Source organism: Phymastichus coffea, unplaced genomic scaffold, assembly GCF_024137745.1.
Source record: "Phymastichus coffea isolate CEN01 unplaced genomic scaffold, Cenicafe_Pcof_1.1 PCOF00176, whole genome shotgun sequence".
Taxonomy (NCBI): Eukaryota; Metazoa; Arthropoda; class Insecta; order Hymenoptera; family Eulophidae; genus Phymastichus; species Phymastichus coffea.
This window is the reverse complement of record NW_026706987.1, coordinates 64891-82501: the sequence shown is the minus strand read 5'-3', so window position 1 is coordinate 82501 and position 17611 is coordinate 64891. Positions and strand designations below refer to the sequence as shown.

General features: G+C 34.4%; 1 protein-coding gene and 1 long non-coding RNA gene across 3 annotated transcripts in view; both read left to right on the top strand.

The window, feature by feature from the left end:
* The window catches only part of LOC131673408 (dopamine receptor 1-like), a 98238-nt gene that overhangs the window by 61888 nt on the left and 18739 nt on the right, over positions 1–17611 (top strand). The gene's annotated exons all lie outside the window — the stretch shown is intronic.
* LOC131673411 (uncharacterized) lies at positions 7283–8847 on the top strand. The gene is made up of 3 exons (XR_009302708.1): positions 7283–7422; positions 7536–7965; positions 8125–8847. It is a non-coding gene; the product is annotated as an uncharacterized LOC131673411 (long non-coding RNA).

The window sequence follows — 17611 nt, the reverse complement described above, 5'->3', positions numbered from 1 at the left end:
ATATTCCCGTTTTTTATTATTAAAAATGCTTATCTAATTCTTCCAGAAATTTAATACAAATTTCGCATGATAAATCTAATAATGTTCATACAGTGTCTTGCAAAATAAAATCATTCCATTTTCGAAATGTCCTAATTGTTCAAACTATATGTCTGCTATGTCAACCAACTTTCAACTCGTAATTTAATAATGCTCATTAACTCCCGTGTTGCAAGGCAAGATGCGAACATAGTTCTTAAACAGTACTGATTACGTGAGTTTTGCTCTTATTGAAACTAGAACATGTGTCACAAAGATCAATTTTCACTATTACGCTTTAATAAGTACTTGGATGTTCTTTTTCTTTACTTTTTATGTTGTTAATAAATATCTTTCTTATATGTTACGAGAAAGTTTAATGCTACAGACTTGTTCATTACGATTGCTTGTGAGTTTATTTGTAAGAGTATAAAATTTTTAATAAAAAATCATAATTTCATCATACTTTTTATAAACCATGCATTGTGTTATGAATGTCTGAAGGTACCTGAAAATAAATGTGCAATTGTTGTTTCCCTGAGTTAAATAAGTTTTATTGTATTTTTTTATAAGCTTACGTTAACATACCTTAAAGATGTGTAAAAAAATTAAAAGATTATATAACTGCTAGAACTATCCTTTTCATGTAAAGTAAAAATATCTATAAAAAGTCTTCGTGCTTTTATAAGCTTGGTTATTGAAAATGCAACAGATTTCAATACTTACGAAGAAAAAATACTTTAAAAGAAAATTTTAAAAGCTAAAAAGTTCTAACATCAAAATTTAAGTGATCAATGAAAAATTTTTACGTAAAAGTTCATTGAAAACTTGTACAATTTTGAAATATGACAAACTAACTTCTGACATTACAACTGAATTCCCCTATTAAAAAGTGAATCAAGGTATACAAGAACTTGCGAAAGTTAATATAATTTTGCGCGTCACGTAAACCGCCAATTTTCTTCGCCGTTTTGTACTTGAATCACTAAAAGCTTCATGCATAAATAAAAAGTTCTTGACATTCCCGTCACATGCAACACTATACAGACATTTCTCTCCTTTTTTTTTCACGCTGAATTCTGTACTTGCGCGTGGATATTCTTTGCTTTCGTTTTCATTCAAAGCTTCAATTAAAACAAAATAAAAAATACGATATCACGCTGGGAATAAAAATTTTCATTCGAAAGCATTGAAAAGCAGTATAGATTATAAAAGAAAATTTTTTTTGCAAAAGTCTCGACTGCAAGTTAAGCGCAATTGTTTTACGGCTGTACTTGGTATTATCATATCAGTCTCAACTCCAAAGTGAAGCGCGGATGAAAAATCTACATTTTCGTGCATTATTGAGGATGAGGCACACTGTACTCACGGATTTGATAAGTACTGCATTATTAACTATGTTAACATTTTGGAAGTGTTCACGTTAGGAATTTTACTGCATTCTTATTTTTCAAAGTGGAAGGCTCTCTCAACAGAGACCGCTGCATCTTCCCTTTTCTACCTTATCGCTTTGTATGCATAATAAGAATAAATACTGCGTTCAATTTATATGATTTCTCATAGATAAAATCAAAAACCACCGTTTATTTTATTACGATAACTCACAAGCCAAAAACATTAAATTTGTTATTATGCTTCAAAATTCAAGACACACTCGGACAACGCATAAACTTTCCATTGACACCTATGGAATATAAGAAGAATATAAGAAGTTTTTAGAAATGAAGAAGCAAGCAGCAGTAGCAGTAGCACTTTAGTACTTCCTACCCTTTTAAATCCGTTGGTCGGGTAGTCGTAAACGTAAGGTTCGCACTTCGCAACCACGAACTATGTCGTTATGCGTGCTTTAATGGCCGCATAAATATGGCGTCGCGGGCTTCCTCTTACCTTTTTGCAACTTCCTCTTGAGAGAGACAGACGAGATGCTCTCGCGCCCCTTCAATCTCAGCTTCCGATCTTTCTTTTTATCTGCTTTACCACTTTCTTGTTTTACGTATTTTCTTATCCGTCCTAACAAAGCGTTGGCTGTAATATTCTATAGTTTCAAATCGAAACTGATTTCATAATTAATTTGCAATCAGTTGCTGCGAGTATAAATAAATATAACTGCACTACATGCCAATTGAAGCAATGACTTCAACTAATTTTCCCTTTACAGTAATAGAATATTATCGAATATTATATGTAATATTGTATACAAGGCACATGTACGCAGCGTGACTATACTAATATTGTTTTGCATTGAATTTGAATTGAAAAATGTAATAGAATTATTTTAACAATAGTATGTAGGTGTTGCAAAAAGTTGATTGTTTAAATTATAATAAATATTGTCTTTCCGCCATATATTATTCAATGAATTTCGTCCATGGATTATAGTTAAACACTAGTGAACGAAGAAGTAAAGTATAATCCAAATTTCAAATGCAAAAGGTTTCAATTGGTTTTCATTTTAGTAAAAGCTAAGCCAGCACACGATAGAAAACAATTATAGCGTATAAAGCAAAAACCAAAAAATATCCTGTGCGTAAAACAATCTAAAAATAGCGCGGCGTAGAAAGAAAAGAAAAACTTGCCAGTAAACCTTAATACACTTCATCCACATACGAGTTTAGACTCGGCTTTCACCGGCAGCTGTAATTTCTCTCTCTCTCTCTCTCTCTCTCTCTCTCTCTCTCTCTCTCTCTCTCTCGCCAGAGTGTTTTTCACGTCAGTGGCCAACGAAGATGATCGATACTTTGCCTTTACCACTTTTTTTTCTCGCGCGCGCGTACACCCGCTGTTCATTTTGTCGCGTGCTTACAACATTGATTTACGAGGAACGCCAAGTGCATAAAAATTTACACCGAAAAATTTTGATCCATATTTCCCTTGTTTTTGCTATGTACTAACCAAAGTCGTTAAATGACAACAATGTGTGGATGAGTGACTGAACGAACAAAAAGTTGAATAGATAACATAGTAAGTTTGGCAGAAAAGTCGCAAAATAAAATTTGTAATAAAATGTCTTGCGTGATATTTACCGTGAAAATTAATGATGAAGCAATTTATTTTAAAAAAGAGTGATAATGTCAGCTTCCTGTACATAAGTTTAAGAGTCCTTCCATTGTGAACGTATGAAATTACCGTTCATAAAAAAGTTGTAATTTCATTAATAAAGTTTTCTCATAATACAGTCACTCCAACCACTAGATATCGGTAATAAACATAAGCAAATCCACATCCACCAACCGTACACAATGTACAATAACGATTAGTGTACGCACGTAGAACGTCACCGAAAAATATGAGGACATCCTTTGACTTCTACATATATACACACGCGTGTAGCTCTTGAATCCAGCAGCAGGTGTTCAGTCACGCGGCAGCCACACTGGCAGCTGGCGTCGGCTAATTAGATTCTCGTGGTTAACGACATGACGAGCTGTCGCTGCGAGATCGGTACGAAGCCAGCTACCGGCTCACTCGGTGTAAACCTCAAAGTGGATGACTTTTTAAAGTACTAATTTTTCTTTCATCAATGTTGTTAGGTGTCAAGGATCTATGAACCTAATATTTTAATTAAATTTCAGAAAATTAATTTTTGGTGGTTGCGGGTATGATGGTGACTGAATATTAAGATCAATCTCTATATTCTTTTATATAAATATATAATATGAACCTTTTATCATATATATATATATATATATATATATATATATATATATATACACACACATACATACATACATACATACATACATACATACATACATACATACATACATACCCACCGAAGTAATACTGAAAAGGAGTACCGGTGGGTGCTAGAAGTCGACAGGGGAATTTCGTGTTGCGGCTATGCGTTATAACATGGCCGTAGGACGAAGGGTTTTTAGTCGGTATACCACATATTGGAGACTCCGACACAAGACGGCACATTGGTGCCGAGGTCGTTTCGACGGCTTCGTCAACAATGGCCGTCTGGTCTTTAAAAGATTTTTACCCAACCCCTTATAAAAAAAAAAAAAAAAAACATACATACGTAAGGAGAGCTCAAGTTTTGTCTCTCTCTCTCTCTCCCCGCGAGTTTTGCACTCCCCCCCTCCACCCTATATCGTTTTGTTGTATACCTGATCAAATTACGTTTATTTAGGGTGTTTTTACTGTGTTTTGGAACATAAAATTAGAAATTATTTTTCATGTGGCCCTAATCTTGAAACTAAGGTTTGGCCGCTCCCTCCTCCCTAAAAACTATGTATAGAAAGAGTGATCGTCAAGAGTAGATTTTTATCCAGGATCCTAAAGCTTACATAAACAATTGATAGATCGTTAAAATATTTGTATAAAACTTGGATCGAAATAGAGGTTTGGTTAAGTTTCAAAGATTTTTGGGAATTACGTGACTACAATCACGTAACAAATGTGTTAGAAAACTATAAAAAGTTTAATAAATTTGTTTGTTCTATTACAATTTGCAGACAAAAATTAATTTTTTTTCACAAAATACAAAGATTTTTTTTTCATATATATACACACAAAATTTCAACTTTCTTTTGGAAGGTTTTTAAAATATTTCATTTGCTAGAATAAGGTCTTGTATATTTATTACTAATAAGTTCTTCATCACTAATAAATTTGATATTACCTAAAGTTTTAACACGCTATATAAGTCTTATTTGTTATAGAAATTTTTATGTGGTATTAATAATAGGACGTTACGTAATCTACTATTTATAAAATTTTATATTTTTTAATAAAAATTATGTCGTTTACAGACTATTTCTCTTTCTCTCTCTCTCTCTCTTTCTCTCTCGAAGTTACTAACTTATAATAAGTAATCTAAGAAAAATGCAATAACATATTATTAAATATATTGACTAATCAATTTATTGTTAACTTTTATGTTCAATAGGTAGAGTCAGTATGAATGAATGAAATTGAAATTTCGTATTTTAAGGAACATTTATAAGCCACGTAGCCAGATTTTGATCAATAATTAACCCTTCCCCATGTATATACCGTACCGTATGTATCATACCGTATGTATCATGTACCATACCGTATAGCTTTTAACCTCACCTCCTTCCTACACACACAATAAATCTCGTGGTTTTTCATATAATAAAAATCTGCAGATTTAATAAATACAAGAAACTGTTCATTAAAACAGTATTTTTGCTTCAATGCAAGCTATCAGATTGAATAAAAGGTAAGACTAGCCATGCATGCATATCACCTATAACAGGTAACTTGTTTCTTCAGCGTCACGATTGACTTCACAAATATTTTCGTCTATTTCGACTTCCTCCTCCTTAAATTAGTATTTACTGGTTCTGGCATGCAATCGGTTTCACACATCAACTCACTATTACGACGTTCCAGTACTCTCTTAGCAAGATATTTTTTGTTATTTATGGTTCGACCATGTATTGCTTTGACGTGCAAAGACAATTGCTTTTTAGACGCATAGTAGATACCACAAGTATCGCAAGTTCTTCCTAGTATAAATAAAAAAAAATGTATGACACATTAAGAAATTATAAAAGCATGAAATAAAAAAATACGATTCACAACTTACCAATAACATCGTCACGTATAGAAGAACAGTAATAATTGTATGTTATAGGAAGACTAGTAACAATCGTTGGCTTTAAACCGATAGCTTATCTGAGAAAAAGGTTACGAAAACTATCTTTAGCTTGAACGTCTTCTGGGTTAGGTATTACAAGTTTATCATCATCTGATCTGCACAGTGGGAATAGAGGTGATAGAAATCCCTTACTTATTGGAAGAAGATCTTTTGAGTTGCTTCTCTAATCTCCACAACAATCTTTATCGTCACATTTGATATCTGACAATATAATTTTAGTAGAAAAAAATTGTATACCTGGAGACAATATTGACTTTCTTGCACGTACAAATCGTACCAATCAAATGAAACAGAAGCGGGCTGTTGAACATCTTCGTTTACGTCGATAAAGTTTGCTGTAACTTTGTAACCATCAATGGTGACTCCATAAATCAATTACAGTTTCTCCAGCAAATTTAATATTACCACGTTCGAGATTTTCATCAATGGTAAGATCAGAATTATTTAAATAAGAGACAAAGTGATAATGCTGTAGAATAAAGCCAGCTAACTCGCGAGGGTACCACACGTCTTTCCACGATTATATGCACTCCATCCAGCTGCATTGGTAATTATAAATAAGGCATTTAAATTGAATACTTTGAAATAGTCTACGGCATGATCATGCTTGGGAGTATATAACTCTTTCGTGGGTTTTTCAACGCCAAATAAAACTAATATAGATAGTATCAATACAAAACCACGTACTTCGGACAGAAACCCCCTCCCTCCTCCCACGTAGCTTATCATAGTGTTTCTGCGGATTCCCTCGGATGGTCTACGTGGTTTATGACCGTTCCCTTATTTTATAAATAATTTATTCAATCACTTTCATTCCATTGACATAAATTAAAATTATGAAATTTCATAATATTATAAACCCACGAAATAGTACTCATTAAGCCATCTTTTCAAAAAAAGAATCGAACTCAAATATGTGCCTATTCACACAGGTTAGAGAGTTCACGCTTTCGGCCAATTATGAATCTACCAGGAGGCATGGGCCCGTATTAGTACTTTAATTTTCGTTGAATTGAGTGTTATATAGTTTTCGGATCGGAATTCGTCAATTTTTATAGTGCAAAGACATTAGAAAAATCAACAACAATTGTGTCGATCAATAAAAATATGTTATTTGTTATCCATGTTTCATACGTCCTTTTTCTGTTATTTACTTTGCCGAATGGACCTATTCATCAATTTTCTAATACCACGCTATATTGGTCCCGCAAGTGTCTGAATTAATATTAGGATTAGCTATTATTCGGTCCCTGCAAATGTTTGGGTAAAATACCGTTCGTAAAAAAAGTTCGATTCCTGCAAGTGTCTGAAATAGCGTTACATCTACTCAGGAAAGTTAGATTGCACAGTCTGTGCTTCCAGACTTTCTGGCCCTTCAATAACAAGCCTATTCTGGACTCGGTTTTATTGCACGAGAGTGCAATTCAAAACAACGTAATTAAGCGCTTCTTTTGTTTAGGCACCGCATACAAGCTATGCAGTATTACAGATTTTGATCAGGCAACCTTATTAAATATCACACAGCATAAAAGGTGAGAGGTAATGTTACAAGCTTATATTACGGTAGAATATTATATCAAGTTCATGTTGTATCTAGCCTCTTTAAAATCTTTTGTGGTGGCGATAAATGTTTGCTGTGCTTATTATTAATGGCGACCGTTTCGTTTTCTATACTGTTGATGTGAACAATCCATAATTTTTCCGAGCTCCTACCAGGTTCTTGTTATTTTGTTGTTGATTGTGCTGAGATTACAGAAGAGGTCTTTACTCAGGTATTCGCAACGATGACTGATTTTGTTCTTATTTTGTTTTTGGGATTCCACACAAATACTAACTAGGAATATAATGTTTTATAATCTTCCTGTGACGTCATTACTGAATGCAGTTGATTGCGTGCCATCACTAAGGTGCACCTCCTCCTCAGGTAATTTTAACTCCTTACCCATAGCAGGAGTCTGGAGATGGAGGGGGACGAGACTAGCAATATAAGTGCTCATTATAAAAGTCGCTGCATCGGTCAATTCTGTTCTACTGTTTGAGCTGCTCCAATCAAGGAGCCTCCAACTCTCTAGCAATAAGCAAGCTACTTGAGCAACTTCAAAAAACAGGATCTTCAGGCATGTGACGATTTCTACTGTGATTGAACTGCAATGGAAAATTACCCTTTCCACGAACCTTTTAGGATACGGACTTCTAGAATCTACAGCAGTGTGATCGGCTCTGCCTCATTATACTAGATTTTCAATTAAGCCTTCACTGCGGGTTGATCTCGTAGCAAAAGAAAACGTTCCAGATAGCTGCTTTGTAATTATGTAGTAAGCTATCACTATGTCAATTTAATAAGTACTTTACCTTGCGTCAAAAGGCCAACTACTTTTTTGCAAAAATACGTTGGATCGTTTTAGAAAAACATTTGAATATAATATAATAAATTTTGCGTAGAATCGGTTAACAATTGTGACGTATGACTATAGGATTGGGCGATCGCGCGTCGCGCGGCCGATGGCTCGATGGGTCGTGCGATCGATTTGTGATGATTGACGTAGCACTGCCAACGATTTTGCGGGAGACCATGATCGCTCCAGTATCACTCGCCAGTTCGACACTCGACTTACACCACGACTGCTACATCGGTATCTCAGAAAATAAAGTCATATTAAGCTACATGTCAATACAAGTTACTCGCTATCCAAGGGCTCTATAGCATAAGCATTCTCAAAAATAATATACGGAGAAGTACGCTAGCAGCATTGAGGTCGTGGGTGGTTCTTGGAGCGGTCTAGCCCTCAGTTCAAGTAATCCATAAGAATGAAGTTTAACTTATTTAGCAAAGTCACCTTGTCGACTGGCAGCACGGATACACCTGCAATAATGAGGCAATCGATTGTTTCCGGAGCCTAACAAGTCATCGAACAACCCAGCCATCATCGTAATCATCGACAAAAACAAAAGTAAGCGATCACTCGTCACGGTGCGTGAGGGCCCAAGACTTTATTAAAATATGCACAATAAATGTAAATCCGTAGACTCATAGAACAGCGCAAACATGAATTCACACATTCCATTCGTGAATGCAATTTATAAGTTTAATTAATTAATTGTAAGGTGATCGATCACAATAGGAGTTTAATGGACAAAACAAGCAGTATTTTTGTAAAATGAATAGAATCGAATTCGAAATGGAATATCGCGTGTCAATAAATTTGATAATCGAATGATCATGTCTCCCTCAATCACTGTTCATGCTGGGCAAATGTATTAATTTTCTTCCTTTTTTCCCAATTTGTTAATACAAAGTTTATACAATCAAATTAAATGTCTCTCGATGATGTACAAACAAACAGCGATGTACACAGGATGTTCAAAATCACTTACGGCCGTAGGTGCAGTAGATTAACGAGTTGACAAACAATAACGCATTTCAAAATTCATTGAAAGGATCTCCCGATATGAGATGAGATGAGAGAGAGAGACAAAAAGAAGGCAGAGTTTAGTTGGTAGTGTGGTAGTCCTTTAGTGGACACTTTTATCTTCCTACCCTTTCGTCTCCAGATTCAGTTAATTAACCTTTGACAGTTGAGGGATCTCTATTTCAATTTTGAAATTAAACTACGGTCATAAAAGTTAAAATACATATACAGGGTACGCTATTTTAATAAAGAGGGTCGGATACCGGATTAAGGATACGTGGCAGTGAGAAATGACCTCTACAAAAGTTGTAAGGGTCAGAGGGGGTTATCTGATGGTGACCTTCAGGTCGAACTTGAAATTGATTTTCTAGGTAATTTTAAAATAAACATTGGAATTTTAAACAAGAATCCCTATTTTCAGTTATAGGTTTACAAAGAGCAGAAAATTTTACGTTCAGATGAGATATTTCATATGGGGTCCGGGCAACCCTGCAAGGTCATTGTTTTAATCTCAATTTTTTCGTCCCAATTACTCGTTGTGGGTAAGGGTTAGCTAAAAATGTTTCAGATAAAAGTTGCTCAACCTAGACAGACGTCATTTTTCACGACTTTATCTTTGACCTTAAAGGTCATAATCAAGGTCACTTCAAAGACAATTTTGGATTTATGAATAGAAGCTCCTAATTGGACCCCGGATTAGGAAAAAACGACTTGAAAAGAGTGGTATGATAATAGAGTTTATTAAAAAATACCACATGAAGCTCTTATCTTTGGATGATTTTGATAATTAATTTGTATTCCGCTAGTGTAGCACGAAAAAAAAAAGAAAAATTTTTACGATAATGAATGTGGATTAGAAATGTATAACTCAAATTTATTCAACTTACGATCGATTATTATTGAGTTCTTAAGGAGTTCTTTCATTATTATCCATAACTTTGACGGGTCAACCTGACCCATGTATGATACCTCATGTGATATCGTAAAATTACCACTCTTTCGGAATTCAACGTCGAATTAGGGATTTCTGTTCGTAATTCCAAAATTGACTTTGAAGTGACCTTGATTATGATCTTCAAGGTCAAAGACAAGGTTATAAAAAATGACGTTTTCCTAGGTTGAGCAACTTTTATCTGAAACATTCTTTACTAACCCTTAAGCTCGACGAGTAATTGTGCCGAAAAAATTAAGATTAAAAAAATGAGCTCTACACGACCTTACGGGGTCAACCGGACCTGACATGTAATAATTTGTCTGAACGTAAAATTTTCCGCTCTTTGTAAATCTATGGTCGAAAATAGGGATTCCTATTTAAAAGTCCAATGTTGACTTTAAAATTACTTAGAAAATCAATTTCAAGTTCAACCTGAAGGTCACCATCAGATGACCCCCTCTGACCCTTACAACTTTTGTAGGTCATTTCTCGATGCTATACAATCTCCTCAAATAAATTTCGAGTTTAAAAACATCACAATAAATTTTCTCAGATATTAACTAGCTAAGCTAACTTGGTATCGTATTAAAGGAGAAAACCTTACTTAATTCACTTTAAAAATCATGTGTAAGATATTTTCAGAAAACGTGCTAGAATGACGTGGATTATGTTGATGAAATAAGGAGAGCTAAATTATAATATGTAATTACTTAAAAACTGCTTATTTAAAAACCCCATGTGTGAAAAACAATCACAGAATACTGTGGTGAGAGAAGAAAAAACAAAAAAGAAAAAATCGAGTATATCATCAAGTTCCACCTTATAGCCTTTTGTCATTCAATAACATACCCCAAGCGAGCGATACGTATACCTAAAAAAACAAGCCAGAGTATCGTTATGAGCTTGTGCACACGCCACGCCCCAAAATGAAACACACGACCGTTGTTTACTACTGTACGTGACCCCAGCAAGAGAGAACAGTTTGCTTGCTTTGTTTCCCCCTCTTTTGCTAGAAAGGACTCTCGCGCGTGAAGGCGCTTATCAGCCTCGCGATCGTTATCACTGCCAGGGCGACGAGGGTCAAGATTATTTCCATGTTCTGTCGAGATTGGAATTACAAGTAGGATGCTGCTCATCTGTCCCTTTTTTTTAAATGCAAATCTAGGGAGCTATTTCAAAATGAGTTTTGGTCTGTTAAATAGTCGTTTTAGTTGTACTTTATGTCAACATTGCCATTTATCATATCTAAGATATTACATTTCCTATAAATATAAAAGAAATTTTGAGACTTGTGAATACTTTTCTATCATGAACGTGAGTTTATTTGATAAATCCCCATTAATGTCACACCTACAAGATGTAACGCAAATCGCAAACAAGAGCCGTATAATCATCAATTACCTACTCGCTGAGACGCGCACAAGTAAACATTTCCCCTCTTTTCTTCGCTTGAGTGAATGTGCATAACTTTAGTTCGAGACTGTACTATATGGGTATATAGGACTCTATACTGCATGGGGACACGGTCGAAGGGGTCGCAGACCATGCGTGCTCTGGAAGTTGAGATTGAGTCTTGATAATACCATGGCGCTTTTCTTTGTATATCGCGTTATCGTAACGACGCTTTTTCACCAAGATTGGGCTTGGAAAATCATTTTCCTTTGTTCATAAAATTAGTATCACTTTACTAACCTTAACTGGCAATGTTTGCGTGTTGATGTTTCGAAATGCTTCAGGACGTAATGTGAAAGAGAGCGATCATTAAAAACATTATAGAACATTGTACAGCTTATTTTTATTGCATTATTTTCATGACAATAACGTCTGAAAATGTTATTTTAACGAAGAAAATAACAGAGTGACACAGAAAAGTTAGCGTATAAATTCGTTTTCTACATCGGAACTTGAACTTTGTCGTCGGTAGCAATTAATGGGCGAATCCAAAAGCAAGTCACTACTATGAAAGTTTCTCTTTCTCTAGCCATTGCAGCAACAAGTATCAATGCGACACTGGTGTTATACTTGAGTTTTGTACGCCGAAATCGCAGAAACTAATTACTCGGTGAAAAAAGTCCCGCGAAACTTTCAAATAGATTTCTTTCACAGTATAGATTAAAAAAATTCTGCCACCTTTGTGTAATTAAAACCTTAAAGCCTCGTGGATTTAAGGATTAATAGTGAGTATTATATACATGGTAAACGAAATCTCTAACCACTAATCTCGTATTCTCGCTTCTGTTCCTTCCTGAAGTAGTATAAAAATTTTTAATAAGCATCAAAAATATCAAGAGTAAACAACAGAAAAAAAAGATTTTCACAATCATGATGCGCGAAAAAGTCAAAGTAAACTTGTGCTCGTTTTCTTTATTTTGTCACAGTACACTGCTGGGTTTGTTAACCAGCTGACTGCCTTTATACACGAAGAGTAGTATAAAAATTTGTGTTTTCATTTACTCAGAACTCAATGCTTCCATGAGGCTGTTTGCCAACAGATCTTTTTTAAATTTTTTCACGTAAAATTATACTTATGATTGTCACCGCGAAAAAAATATGCGTATAATAAAACTGAAGTTTCTTTTCAAAATTTTTCGGATAAAATTAGTATCGTAAGCTTAAAATGAGAAAAAGAAATACATGTCAAAATAAATATCGTTAGCTTGAAGCCAAAAAATAACATCAAAGATCTCTATTTCCGTCGGAATTACGATGTTATATGTTTAAATTTCACAAGTTTATACAAAAGTCAATGAGACAGAGAGTAGGCGAACGACATGAAAATCAAATGGCACTAACATTCACATCTAAGCAAAAAAAGAGAATTGCAGGAAAGCCACGTGTCAATAACTAACGTTGCTAGCATTTTCAGATAAATATCTAAAAGCTATTATATCTCAAAATATTAATTAACATGATTCTATTTTCATTTAAACTTATCTTCCTCTCGAAATCATTTCATCTCTGCGTTATTCAATTGTCTCGCATGCGATGACATGCGCGTTGAAACTTTGTCAACGCGTTTTGAGCGTATCTCGCTCAAAACGTATTTAAGCCAAAGCTTTGCGGAAATACGTAAGCACTGTACAATGCACGCACAAGCCGTTTTCAAATTCTCAACATCATTGGCAAGTTATACTTCGAAAAGTCTTTATGTATATGGTAAACTGTGTAACATTTATTGAGTTATATGTTATAATAAATGAAATTCGAACTCTAAGATACCTTTGCAAATTAAATTTTCAGCAACAAGCAAGAAGTTGACACAGAATGATATATAATTGAAATAATAAAATGGTACTTATAAAATGGCTGACTAGTATTGACTGAGGTGTTCTTATACGATCGTCAACAATCGTTACTGAAATCTTTGAAAATTTACTACTCAAAATTGAAGCTGCAAAAATGACAGTCCTCGGTGGCTTGCGATAGATAGAATAAGTGAATTTCTATAACAATTAGAGATTTCAATTATCAAGCAATGAACGTACTCTAATTCGACACAGTTCGCCATATCGATGTGCCGTTTGAAATTTTGCTAAATACTGTCGCATCTTTCTGGGAAATGCCAAACAGTGCCGCAAAAAAAAACAGCTGAATTTCTAGGCTCTAATGATATGATTATGAGAAGAGATAGTCTAAGGCTGCTTTATTCTCATAGGAGAAAGAGTCTTGTAAGTTGAGCTCTTAGACTATCATGTAGGACAGGAGAATAGCAAGGTTAACCACTGAATAATGAAAACAGATCTCAGTAAATGGCTGAGACTTTATTTCACTTGTACAGTGCTCGCACTGCTAGGCAAGGTTGGATTAGAATTACTCTTGCCGCAACGACGAGCGAATTTATACTCGCGAAAGAGACCCCTTTTTACGCTGAGTTGCCTCTACAACGCTGTTTTCATAAATTTGCACAAACATTAAACAAGCTTTCCTACAAAATCGCGCACGCGAATTGAATAAAAAATACAACAAATTTAATTGAAGACGCTTAATTTTATAATATAAATGGTTTTTTGGGAAAAAATCGCCTTATAAAGTTATAAACAAATGAAATTAATAAATGTATGGGACAAATTTTGCAATAAAATCATAGGAATTTTTCACACCAAAAAATTATTTAAATCATTTCTTATGCAAATATAAAATTGACAATCGCATAACAATCGTTTTTACTAATTTTATAAGTATGTACAGTCAGATCGCTATCTTATAACGTAATTTTAAGTGATAACAAAATTTTTCATTTATTGATAACTTTGTAAAAAAATCAGTTATCAACGTATTCAAATTCATATTTCATTTGTTTATTAAAAATTTATTCATGATTTATCCTTATAAATTAAATTTCGCTTAGTATTATTTACTTAATACTCATAACAAGTTTAGATTCAAAATCAGCGCATTGAATTTAAGTGAAAAGTGCTTTTGTTCATTAAGAAAGCTTAAAATTACATATTTTGCATAGTAAAAGATGGGTTTCGCATAGATCTAACTTCATGCTCCTTATATAGTAATGATTTTGATAAAGTGCCCTAACACATGTATATGAAGTAGCGCCTTAGTTTTGATAGCACTTTTTCTTATTTTTGAGTGTGTGACTGGTTGCCATTATTACATATGTGTGCGTACGTGCGTGTGTGTGTGTGTGTGTGTGTGTGGTGTGCGTGCGTATGCGCGCAAGCGCATGGATGTATCCATATAATATATGTCGTATATATAAAGTATAACTGTACGGCATATACTCGGGTATAGATATCAAGGGTATGTTATCGCCTAAGTTTTATTACAGGGATGTAAAATTTCTGTCAAACGGCAATTACTCTTCGACACAATTGAGTAAAAAAAGAAAGCCTGATCGGTACACTCTAATCGAATTCTTCCAAAGGAATAAAACTTTTGTACTTTCGAATCACACTATCCAGTAGAGTCCTATTTTGTAAGCCAGGATCCAACGTAATTATCGATTCATTCAAACTTTGCTCTGCACATTCTCATATGCGTCAACTTTGAAAACCTGCAGCGAGCCAGATAAAACGTTCCAAAGTTTGATCCTTAAAGAAAAGAGAGGAAACTGACGAATTGCCGAGTACGAAAGCAGATGAAAGGAGGTCTTGCGACTTCAGACAATTCGCCTCGTTAAATTCACAAGAAGGAAGGAGTATAATCCGCGGAATCAGTGCTTTGGGCAAGATTCACCACCCACACAGTGCTTACGTCTTTCAAACAAAGCGAACTTTAAACGCGACTCCGTACTTTTGCTTCTTTATGGCGTATGCGTGTGCACGTTTCACAATTTGACGTGTCGACCTAGTTAGATGAGATTCATAAGGTTTCATTGTTTTAAGGGAATGTAAAAAGAAGCTGACGATGACTAAATGAATTATGCTGATTTCAATAAGCGATGCTAAAGCAGTGATTAAAATTCTCGCGTAAATTTGACTACAAAGGTTTTTACCTAAGAAAATTAATTTCCTATATGTCATCTCTGTGCCAGAATTTCCAGTGCGTTTTCGAAAGTGCCGCGGATAAATAGAAAGCAAAGCTAAGGAAAAGATTTATGAAAAGTCCCAAATTAAGCAACATTCATAGCTTAGAATCTTTGAATTGTTTAATTGTACGCGAGCAAAATCACAATCGAATCGAAGCATCCTCGTTATCTTTTTTTAATTAAAAAAAAAACTTCCAATCAAAGCCATACGCGCACTTGCAATTCAATAATAAGCTTTAATCTCAAACAGGCATGCTTACGTAATCGCGACTTTACTCGTGTGTGCATTCTGCGGATTCAGCTGGTTCAAGCTTTGTATACATTTTTCCTCACGTGTTTTTAAATGAGCAATTTTTGTGAAATACCTGTGTATACGCTTCACATGTTAAATAGCGTTACTGCTACAAAGATCCGACTAGTCGAAAATGCACGCATATGTAATTTCATTTTCGTTGGCTGTATTTTATTCCGCTATGTACTGCGTCATACAAAAAACTATATGTGCTCGTTAAAATAAACCTAGTTATTATGACATAGTGCGTGTTTTGACTTTCATTTCAGAGCCAACGACAATGACACTTGGCGTTTGAGGAAAGCTCGCGAGAGTATAGTAGAAACCGTTAAGAGACGCAAGCAGCTAAATGTTAACTTTGGGGCAGGAATGCTTTGCGGGCTTGTTTTAACTATTTGCTTAATTGAAATTAAAATGCCCATTAAGATTACACGAGCACAATTTTTTCATATCTAGTGTAACTGAAAGTTCTAGTTTTATTTGCAATTGTTACATCAACCCTCTTTATTTTTAAAATTCTTTAATTACGAAATAGCTTTGACATGTAAAAATTAGCTGCGATTTTAATTCAATTAACACGATCTATATATGAAAAAGAAACTAGAAAATAGCGTACACAAAATGTAATTTCAAAGGAACTTATTCCATATATACACACATAACCTCGTAGAAATGACTCGTACGTATACATAAAAAATACAGCTGCATGAAATTTAAATTCACTGCAGGAAAATTTCATTCTTCTCTCGCATGTCGACGTCTTTGGTATCTTGATGAATTCTACTATAAAAAGAAGAAAGAGGAAGAAAGAAAGGCAAGCATATACGTGCTTCTTTGGCTTTTCTCAAATGAAACAATAAATATTCAGCTTTATAAAATGTAGCCATTATTGTCTTGATATTTATTTTCGAAATACACACGAGAAAACAACAATTAATTATTTAAGGTTCCTTCTAAAATTTTGATTGTCTCACTTTTGATATCACCGAAAAAATCAACATAGCAACTACGCAACTCTCAACCATAATAGTCCACTGCGGCAAGAATCATATTCTTCATATTTCTATATATACTGTAAAAAAGTTGCGTGCACTCTCATATTATTCAAAAGAAGCTTACGATAATCATCAAGCCTTTGCAAAAGTATTCCTTTTATTATCGGACAAAGTGTTCCTTAAGGATATGGCGACTGGAAATTCCCACGAATCCGATCACTTAGAGAATCTGGGATTACCAAGAGCGAAATTCAAGCTTCGTAACAATATGCGAGAGAGAAAGCTTAGACGGAAGTCAGGTTATTACCAAAATCGACTTTGACTCTACATGCACGCACGTACAAAGAGTTATCTGTATATGTACGTATGTATGTACCCTTTTCAAGCCTTTGCTCGCACAAGGCAAGGCAACTAAGTTGTAATTTATTTTCACTTTCGCTTTGGCTTTGTGGTTGCCGCGAGCTTGTTCCGCCTCCAAGTAAGAGTAGTGCACTTTTCTCGAGTATTTTGCCCCATTTGATTTAGAGTTTGAAAAAGGCCTTAAAAATGCTATTAATTTGAAAAATATTGCTTTTTAACGATTACTACAATATTACATTTTCTTATTACAAACTCATTTTTTGGTTTCAGGTAAGCGGTCCATGCTGATGATTGATATTAGCATTTACTGCAATTTATGTATGAGTGAGTAAATAGAAAAACTTTTAATTGGTATCATTTCCAATTGATCATATGGCAATGGACTTTATTTTTGTTCTAGAATTCTTAAATGTTAAACATAAAAAAATAAATATTTCAATCAAATGAATAAATTTGTTATTCAGTAATGAATGTTTATGAGTTAGCGT